Source organism: Plodia interpunctella, chromosome 20 (assembly GCF_027563975.2).
Source record: "Plodia interpunctella isolate USDA-ARS_2022_Savannah chromosome 20, ilPloInte3.2, whole genome shotgun sequence".
Lineage (NCBI taxonomy): Eukaryota > Metazoa > Arthropoda > Insecta > Lepidoptera > Pyralidae > Plodia > Plodia interpunctella.
This window is the reverse complement of record NC_071313.1, coordinates 1,512,787-1,523,262: the sequence shown is the minus strand read 5'-3', so window position 1 is coordinate 1,523,262 and position 10,476 is coordinate 1,512,787. Positions and strand designations below refer to the sequence as shown.

The 10,476-nt window shown below is 35.0% G+C and overlaps 1 long non-coding RNA gene across 1 annotated transcript; it reads left to right on the top strand.

Annotated features, from left to right (window-relative positions):
• The first annotated feature begins 8,524 nt into the window (after nucleotides 1-8,524).
• Nucleotides 8,525-10,232, top strand: LOC128678688 (uncharacterized). The gene is made up of 2 exons (XR_008405668.1): nucleotides 8,525-8,696; nucleotides 9,666-10,232. It is a non-coding gene; the product is annotated as an uncharacterized LOC128678688 (long non-coding RNA).
• The last annotated feature ends 244 nt before the right edge of the window (nucleotides 10,233-10,476 follow it).

Here is a 10,476-nt window from a genome sequence, read left to right as displayed (position 1 = left end):
AAACCTTTATGTATATAAATATTTTCATACCTATTACAAATGGATTAAACAAAGCATCAAAAACTCATGATGTTAGTGATTGTTGTTCGACTATGAGTGATATTTCGAAAAATTTTATGCGTCTTCTATTGGATTCATATTTCAAGGATCAAGCTGTTTATGCTAAATAATGAACCAATATTAAAGGTCACAGAATAAACCAAAAATATTCACAAAAGTGTATTATTAATTAGGAACATGGACATAATATTAAAGCATTTAGAACTGCCTTCAAATCTATATATATAAAACTCTTGCGTTACTGTATGACTAACTGACTAGACTGACAGACAACGTACAGCCGAAACTCCTGGGCGTAGAAAGCTGAAATTCGGTGTATAGGGAGCACTAAGAAGGGATTTTCTGAAATTCCCACGGGCAACGGGTTTTTACTCACATACGAAGTTGTGGCCAAAAGTTATTATTATATAAAAAAGTACAACCATGCAATTAGTAGGTACTCCGATTGTACGAAGTAGGTACCTGAGGTAGGTACCTACTAATTCCATGAGTACAACCAATCAATATAACCTAAAATATGTGCTTCAAGTGGGAATGGCTTCCTTGACCGTTGTGCATGAAATTAGTAGGTACTCCGTTGTGTGAGAGCCAGTAAAAATACCAAATATTGTTGGCTAAATAACTGTATTTATTTCAGTTAATAGAAATATAAAATAGAATGACTAAAAACGCGACGCGTACATGCGCCGACGGCTTTATGGGCTCTGTCGTTTGTGAAAGCATACTGCGGATGCGTCCCGCGCGCCGCGCACCTTCCTCTCGGTGAGTTTAGTTTTAAGTTTGACACGCCGCGACATCCGTACAAAGTACTTACTAAAGCCTGGGGTATTATGTAATCTGTGCTAAAGCCATGTCGTTATGTCAATAATGTCTTATTATGTAAATACTACAATACCCCAAAGATACTTTTTACCATAGATAAATATTGGCCATAGTCTGTTTTGACATAGATGCCGTCACGATACTTGGAAATGAGGCAAAAATACGTGCGCCGAATATGAATATTTACTTGTGACACATTCATTCATTCTTACGGTTCACTTCACTAATAAGTTGCTTTCATAGAATTATTTTGTTATTATGTTCATGACATACATTTTAAATATGATTAAATTTAAATCGGAGTTTGCGACAACTATCATTTACGTGTAACACAACCAAAAAGGATTGAATTTTACATGCAAAAAATCATCTTTCCAACTAGCATTTCATTCTAAACGCGATAACAAAAAGGGGTAAGACTATATGAAATCTTAAACCTTTCAAAATGAGCGAAACAGCGTCGTATTTCCCGATCCCGGGATTGTGTCAAATCCCGAATCACTGATAATGGGTGCAAATTCCCGGATCCCGCCGCCCGCCTGCGTAATCCCCGTTTAGCGATCCTCTATATATTTTAATCCCGAAATTCGATGTTTATTAGCAATATTGCCATAATAATTCAATGTTTGAAACGGTGGGGATGTTTGGGATTTACTAACTTACAATGTGTTTCAGTTAAGTAATATTTTAGTAGATATACATGTTACAAATTGTGTAAAGATCAATAAAACAAATGGTTTATGGTTCATAATTTAATCACTAATTACGAAAATCAATAATAATTTACTTTAGTACATAATTAAGTAAACAAACTACAATATTAATTGTGTAAATAAACATATACAAACTGACTCTTAAGAAATCACATTTTTTTAAATACCAACAGTTTCATAACATAAGTATGTAGAAAGGAAATGAAAGACTATCAAACAAAATCAAAAGTAACCAAATCGAAACTCGCTCGTAAAAGCCAGATTTTAGATGTTCAAAGAGAAAAAAGCGATTGTAATTTTGTGGTCTACACTTCCTTAACGTTACATCAAGTGGCGGAAAATCCCAACGTTAAAGATTACCGAGTGCTGGCCACACACACGCGAAAAAAAAAACGATTCGCAGAAAAACAAAACAGTACCATAGAGCGACGCGCTAATTACGCCATCACTAAACAAAATTAAAGTCGCAGAACAGCGTTTTTTCCCGCGCGTTTTTTTCCTTCACTCTAATTGTGATAAACGAGCAACTTTCTTCCACAAACCTCGCTTGTGAATTACAGATTCTTTTAGGTTATTTATGTTGCAATTTACTGTTTATTTTTAACGCAGTGTTGCCAGAGCTGGCTACTTTCCTCCCTCAATCTTGCCGTTTGCTTTTTATTGCCAGTTCAATGTTGCATGTTTCGGTAAAATTTCAATTTTGTTGAACTGTGATCACTGACTGTGGTTGCCAAAACTTAGTTATTTCAGAAATAAGGCACAATTGGAGGTAATTTTGATTGATTGACTTGAAATATCGAGTGAATTTCTTTTCTAATTCACTCATGGTCAAAGTGTAACGTAATGTAATGTACCTATGTTTAATTTACCGGAATTTCGTCAAGGATGATATACGTGCAAACCATTTGCAACTAGGAATACCGACGACTGTGCGCAGAGGAGACGAAATACTTGGAAAAAATCTTTCTGTAATGTTTTCTGGCAAACAATCATTACTGATTTCTAGGAAAGCGGACCCTGGGTTCTGACGCTCAACGGCCGACGAAACAACCGGGAATACGTTTAGATAAGATAGGGAGTTTAATTTACCGATAATCATTTAAATTTTGTATGAAATCATACAAAACAAAATCGGGCAGACGAATTGTGGACTTATGTCTTTATAACACGTGCTTTATCCTTCCCGAATTACCATAAATATTTGACTAGCTCCGGGCGTGGATTCAAATAAGACTGAACAAACAAGTAACATTAACAGACCGCACCTAACTACATTAAAACCTAAGTTAGACCAGCCTAAGAGCTCAGTTAACTCCATAAAGAGCTACTATATGTGTGGGATTGTTAGCATAGATAGATAGGACTAGTAGCTGCGCCCCGGGGCTTCGCTTCCGTGGGAATTTTGGGATAAAACGTACCTCTGTGGTTTTTGTCAGTGTTCTTATATTATGTACTATATATATTTGTACTTTATATGTGAAAAAAAAAAAGTGTTATTCCAGGTTATATTTTACCTGTGTACCAAATTTCATAACAATCGGTCCAGTAGATTTTGCGTGAAAGAGTAACAAACATACACTTACTTAACTATAACTTTCTCGTTTATAATGTTAGTAGGATTGCGCCAGCTATTTATATTTACAGAAAATATTATGCACGAAGCGGTGGTGATTGGTCCCAGATTCGTATAGTACTTGCGTCACATGGGTTTCTATGCCAATTTTACTCATGTACCTATAGTTGTTATTGCTAAATTGATGAGATATGCATATACACCGTTATTCGTATAAAAGTTAAAACATACTTTGAGTTAAAATATGTTTTGTCACTATCGCACTTTACAATATTTCATATTGACAGAATGAGACAAAAGATACGTTAGCTTTAACTATGGTTTATTTTATATAGACAACACAGATTAAGCGTGCCCCAAAGTAAGTTCCAGACTTTTCCCAACGACATTTTGACGAAATTCCCAAGGAAGAGTAAATAGGTAGTTGTAGAAGCTGGTAGGTAGTGGGTAGCTAGGTTAATAATGGATACCATACAATATCTGCAGTTTACGGAATTATTAAAATTTAATTGTACCGCGCAAACTCCGCGTAGGTGTAAACTGACAAGATAAATAGCACGTCAGGGATTCAACCAAGCATGGAACATGGGTCTTAATAGACGACGCAAACGGAATCTTCCCTGTTTATATAGTCTACTAGCTTTTATCTGCGGATTCATCCGCGTGATTTTCCCCATGGAAACATTACTTTTGACAAGCTTTTAATGCAATGTAACTATGTCCTTATGTCCCTATGTGTATTCGGGTGGAATCGTGCACTTCAATTTTGAAGCAAATCCTCAACCGATTGAGCTGAAAATTTTTATTCGCACATTTTGTTTGGTTGACAATCCATTACTATCTTTTACAATCCATTACTATCTTTTACAATCCATTACTATCTTTTACAATCCATTACTATCTTTTACAATCCATTACTATCTTTTACAATCCATTACTATCTTTTACAATCCATTACTATCTTTTACAATCCATTACTATCTTTTACAATCCATTACTATCTTTTACAATCCATTACTATCTTTTACAATCCATTACTATCTTTTACAATCCATTACTATCTTTTACAATCCATTACTATCTTTTACAATCCATTACTATCTTTTACAATCCATTACTATCTTTTACAATCCATTACCGGACAAAAAATTTAGAAATTATATAATTGTGTGACAATTTTCAATAATTTTATAGGAAATTCAACTTTTATTTTATTTATTTATTCATTCAAATTTTCACATTTTTAATAATGATGAAAATTCGTCCTCCTAATTTTTTTATGTATAAGACCTATATTTGTTAATTGACGTCCTTGGAGAAAAGGCTGCGGTGAAGTTTGTTGCGCCGCTTCTTCTTCACTTGCGCTTTGGAAGCCGGCAGTAGACTTAGTTTAAGTAATTTTTGACGTCAATAAGTGATGTATATCATCCTAAATTGAATAAAGAATTTTGAATTTTAATTCGTTCAAGAGTTCTCAATGATTTTGACAGGTAGTGCCATGTTAATATGTGCCATTTTTGTATAATTTCAGTGGATAAAACGAAATCATTTCCGCAACATGAAAATTAACGGCTATAGGCTTGTCGCAATGTTTTTCTTAATATTGTGCGGGTGCTTTTGTACGAAGCGGCAGAATTATAATAAAATAAATAGAAATAGAATATTTAAATATAGTTTTTTGAATATCTCACTATATGTTTGTCTAGATTTAGTGAATGTTTTGTTCTCACGCACCGTTTTTGAATCACAAATATAGCTTGGATTTCAGTTGAGTTTCCTCAAAGGATCAAATCGTACCGTATTATGGTTTTACCCGAGCGAAGCCAGGCCGGGCAGCTAGTATCAATATAAAACAGGGATTCACTATTCTGTCCTGTCTAATAAGCTCGATCTACATATACTATTCTTATAGAGAGGTAAGCGTTTGTGACTTTGTGAATTTGTACGTTTGAGACGGGTAATTTCCGAAACTATTTTTCAAAAATTATTTCACCATTTGAAAAGTACATTATCCAAAATTGCTATAGGCTATATTTTATTTCAAAATTCCTACGGAAGTGTAGGCCCGTGCAACATCTAGTTATGAATAATTTTATGACGCAGATACAATAAATCTATTTTCAGTTTGTCTGTGGCGTAATCTGAAGTTATATTAATTACATCGCACCGAGCTATTGGAATCCTTAGAAGTTAATGTAAATTAATTGATGATAGCTCCATTTCCTGGAATAAGAGGATTCGATAATATAACTGACATTGCAAGTCGGTTATACTATAATGAAATTGCAATGAGCTTTGAATATACAAGATTAAATAATAAATTATTTGCAAAATATTTTAGCAAATGGTACATATTGTGAACATTTGTGTCTGACAGTCTTTAAGTAGCCTAAAAGCATTCATAACTTTTACGACCCTTTTTTGTTGAAAATTTGTCGCTTACTCGATATGGGCGTGTGGTTCCGCCCTAGAATAGGACCACTCCATATCCTCCTGTGGATGTCGTACGAGGCGACTAAGGAATACAGCCTTAACAGCTGATAGGCAACAATACCATTGCCAAAGAGAGTTGGCGTCAGGTGGGCGGTTTGCAAAATCATAGATAAGTCTTTCGAATTTGAAGACAATTTTTTTAACGCTAACCCTGAGTTTTGGGGCGTCATAGCCCCGAATGTAGCCGAGAACACGTGAAGATCGCCGAAGAATAGATCGCCAATAAAATAGTAAAGTAAATGACTATTTACTTGGTGACTATCGTATCGTATCGTGGTTGACTAACCACGATGTTTTCCTAGGTCTATGAAAACTACTATACATGAGTCAGATTGGTATACAAAATCAAATCACATAAATAACATAGTACATAAAATCATTTGACGACCTCTGTGGCGCAGTGGTAAAGTTCTTGCCACTGGACCGAGAGGTCCCGGGTTCGATCCCCGGTCGGGTCATGATGGAAAATGATCTTTTTCTGATTGGCCCGGGTCTTGGATGTTTATCTATATATGTGTATTTGTTATAAAATATAGTATCGCTGAGTTAGTATCCCATAACACAAGTCTAGAACTTACTTTGGGGCTAGCTCAATCTGTGTGATTTGTCCTGGTATATTTATTTATTTATATGTCACGAGGATTCGAACCTCAACCATTCGATCACATTCGGACGGTCTAAATCACTGGGCCACCACCGCCTTAGTATTGCTAAGTACTTACACTATACTAACAATTTTCTGTTAAAATATAAGAAGTACAGATCTACAATATTATAAAATCTTAATAACAACAATTTATTTCATGCTATTCAAAACGTATACAGAAAAGTATCCGCCACAAGCTTCGTCAAAATATACAACAGTAAAATCCGCAAGAAGCTTCGTCAAAATGTTTACATGAAGAAATCTGCAACATGCTTCGTCAAAATGTTAATTAATCTATGAGACCACTCCGTGCCGAACCCGGCCCGAAGGTCGCCCATAATGCAGCTGCATTACCGCGTTGAATTGCTAAGGAGAGTCTTTGATCCAGGAACGGCATACGAGTAGAGCGTCTATCATTGGATCGTTCGGAAATCTGGCGGCCCAATTCTTCCAAAAAAGTCTTTGTCTCAGATCCCCAAACGCCGGTAGTCTCAAAGTCAACAGGTACAAATATATATGCTGTTGCTAAGCAAGAATATTTACCTACAATTATATCATAATTTCTTGTAATGTAAAGGAGATTTATCTTCTTTACATTGATCACACTTGATCTTACCTTTTTATAATTATTTATATATTTTCTTGACATGTTTATTGAATATATTTTGACATTTACTTGTAAAACATATACGTGATTTGTGATCTTCAAGTGTCTGAAAGTAACATAGGTATCTATTATGTTAGATTATGGAGTTCGAGTATGTCATGCACACTCAAATGGTCAAACCGGTGGCGGCGTCATGGATCGGGTCGGGAGGTTCCCTCTATTGTGGTTGAGCTTCGCGACTGATAAAAAATTATACATAAATTTATATTTAAAAAATGGTAAGCCGTTCTGGCATTTCATTTCTTCTCAGCAGTGGTCGTTCCGAAATGCTAGTAGTTTGTAGCTGTGGTAAACATCATTTAATTTAGAATATGACGTGAAAAAGTGCCTGTGAAGGCCTAATTTCTGAATAAATGATTAGATTTTGATTTTGATTTTAGAAACATGAATTAAATTTACAAGAAACATGAAATATACTTTGAATTTGTGTTTTATTCATGCCAATATTACGAAGAGAAAAGATTCGTATTCTTATTTTTTGTTTGTAATTAATATACTTAAAAAGTACTGGATCGATTTTGACGAAATTTGGCACATATATAGACAAAATGTTCAGAAGTAACATAGGCAAATTTTTATGGTTTTACCCGAGAAAAGCCGGGACGGGCCGCTAGTAAGATTATACAATAAAAAGAGTAGAAGGAATTCTGTACAATATGAGTACTTGGTCTTTTTTGTAAAATTTAATATTGTCATGTTTTGTGATAATATTAAAATACTTCTAAACTTAACGAAACCTCCAGTATGACCAGATAAAAATTACAAATATGCGGAGAGTTAGCACGAGTACCAACACAAAATAAATATGGGTTTAGGTGTTTAAGTCGGGCGTGTTATTCCGCCCCAGAATATGACCGCTATAATACCACCCATACACACCATCCATATGGGTTTCCATTCCGACCGACGTAAATGAACTATGTTGCGTATGCCGAATTAAACTCGATCTGGAATATGGTTCCAATCGGAATTAAGTGCACTACACTCCGTTTTTTCCACATGTCCTAACAAGTCATCATCATATCGAATGTGTTATTGCTAACACTGGTGTCAGATTTTATTCAAGTCGCCTAAAGACATCTGATATGACTTTCACGACTACTTACCTCCATCTAGTGGCAGGTAGTCGCATATACACTAGGGAACTAAACTGTCAACCAGTGTGCAGGTTTTCTCACGATGTTTTTCTTTACCGGAAACAAGAATGGTGGCCTATGAAAACTACTTTATAATACAAACTCATATGGCACGAGTAGGATACGAACCTGAGACCTTTCTATTCATAGGCGGGCGTCTTAACCATTACACCACCATCGCTTCCTAATATGTAAACAATCTTCACAGTATTTATTGTTAAAAATAACTCAAATATTAATTCAAACCTATACATTCTAAAGTAAAAAAAAAACCATTAACTACAAAAGTAATTTCTTAAAAAGTCCGTTTGAATTTTATATTGCTGTGTATAATCATAAAAATTACATAAAAAGTTATAGTATAGTTAAAGCTTAGGTATGTTTTTTCACTATCGCATTTTACCATACTTGACGTTGACAGAACGAGCTAAAACATACTACCTATAACCTTTTAAGAAAAAAAAAAACGGAGTTTACTTGTTTAGTGCACATATATGTAAAGAGAATTTGAGGTTATATATTATATGAAACAATATGTCATCTGTTACAATCTTGAATTTGTTCCACAAGCGCCCGGAAAATGGAGGTAAGAATTTCTTTTAGCATCAACAGGGTTGTCAACACACAGCTGTTTATGAAGCGTCGATAGTGAAAATACGTGCCGCCATTTTGTTTCCTTTCCGGTGATGACGTTTTCTGAAATTAAAATTAATTTCTTCCAAGGCGAGATGAACGAAAACACGAGATCTAAAAGCGGATACTATATTAAATTGCGCTGATAAAATACTATTAGAAGGGGTGTCTGAAACATGAACTTTCACGATAAGCTAGCATAGATCTGATCGTCGCGTATTTCTGATTTCAATCGAGGCTGTGTCTGTGTAGTTACGAAGTCCGACGTAGCGTAAAAAGTAAACGTTGCAATTTTAAAGATTTAGCTGTTATTTTATGACCGGCCGCTTGCCTGATGCCAATGTAGACTCATACTTTATCACATAAATATATAAAACGCTGCATTATTTGCGCGTTTGCTTACAGAATTTTCTAAGAAGAATATGGAATTTTCTATTTTTCAATAACTTTTGTCGCCTCGTATGGTATTCATGGGAGGATACCATACGAGGCGCCGTTTTTTTGCACAGCCCTACCATAAGAAAATTCTGTAAGCAAACGCGCAAATAATGCAGCGTTTTATATATTTATGTGATAAAGTAGGTATATACCTTGTATCAAGTCGTTTGCGACGCTAAAATTGCGGAAAACTACTGAATATAAAAATTAACGGCTTTATTTACGTTATGTAATATCTTGTTAGTTACTTAGCACCATTTTTTAAAAGATCTGTTACATTTATTTGACGTCTTCTGTTGAGATCCCAGTAAGTGTCTCTAACACTTGACATTGGCAAAATCGTCTTTGGGCTATACGATGGAGCAATAAAATTAAAAAGTGAAGGCTTTTAACTATTAAAGACCCGCGCCCTTTCTAAATCTATGATTATGAAAAAAAATATATTGTCAAAAATACTAAGTTTGTCGTGATTGGTTTGTTACAGATACATTATGGCGAATGTGGCCCTTACGGGGTAGACACAGTCAAGAGTTGCGGAACTCGTTTAACTTTTTAAATTCGCAGAACTTTAGCTGCAAACGAATTCGAGTGAATGATTCATCAGAAGGTCAATTATTGGTCGATTTTGTAATGGTCTTGGTTTTATTTTTCTGTCTTGGGATTATAGATTTAACAACGACTTTAAAACCTCTGTTAATTTTAATGGTTAACTGACGCCTGATTTAGACAACAATAGTGAAACTGGGTTTTATTGGTGGAATTGGATGTTAATTAAATAGAAGTATTCTTTTTTTTATGTTGCTCTCAGGTCCCACTGCTGGGCAAAAGCCTCCCCTCTTTGTTTCAAACCACTTCTATTCCCCGCCAGTTGTTGCCAATCTTTATCGAAGGCCGACAGTTCGTCAGACCATCGCACCTTCGGCTTGCCTTGCGATCTTTTCCCATCATCAGTCTCTTCTTTCCCATCTTTCCGGCGCCATGCGGCTCACATGACCCGCCCAATCCCAAGAAGTATTCTACGTTACTGAAATAAATATTTTAACCTTCTTAATTAATTTTTATTTATACAATAAATACACTATAATTACTGACAGTCAAATGCAATAACGGACGTAAAGATTTTTTCAAATGGATATTAATATTAAATTAAAATCATTCATTTTTATTCATTCATCATTGATATTACTTAAGAGGGGCGTAAATAAAAATCCTTTGTTATTTTATCGTCATTGTCAAAACACAAAATGCTAAAGGCCTACCCCTTACCTATACCAACTCCGACATTTTTATAAATT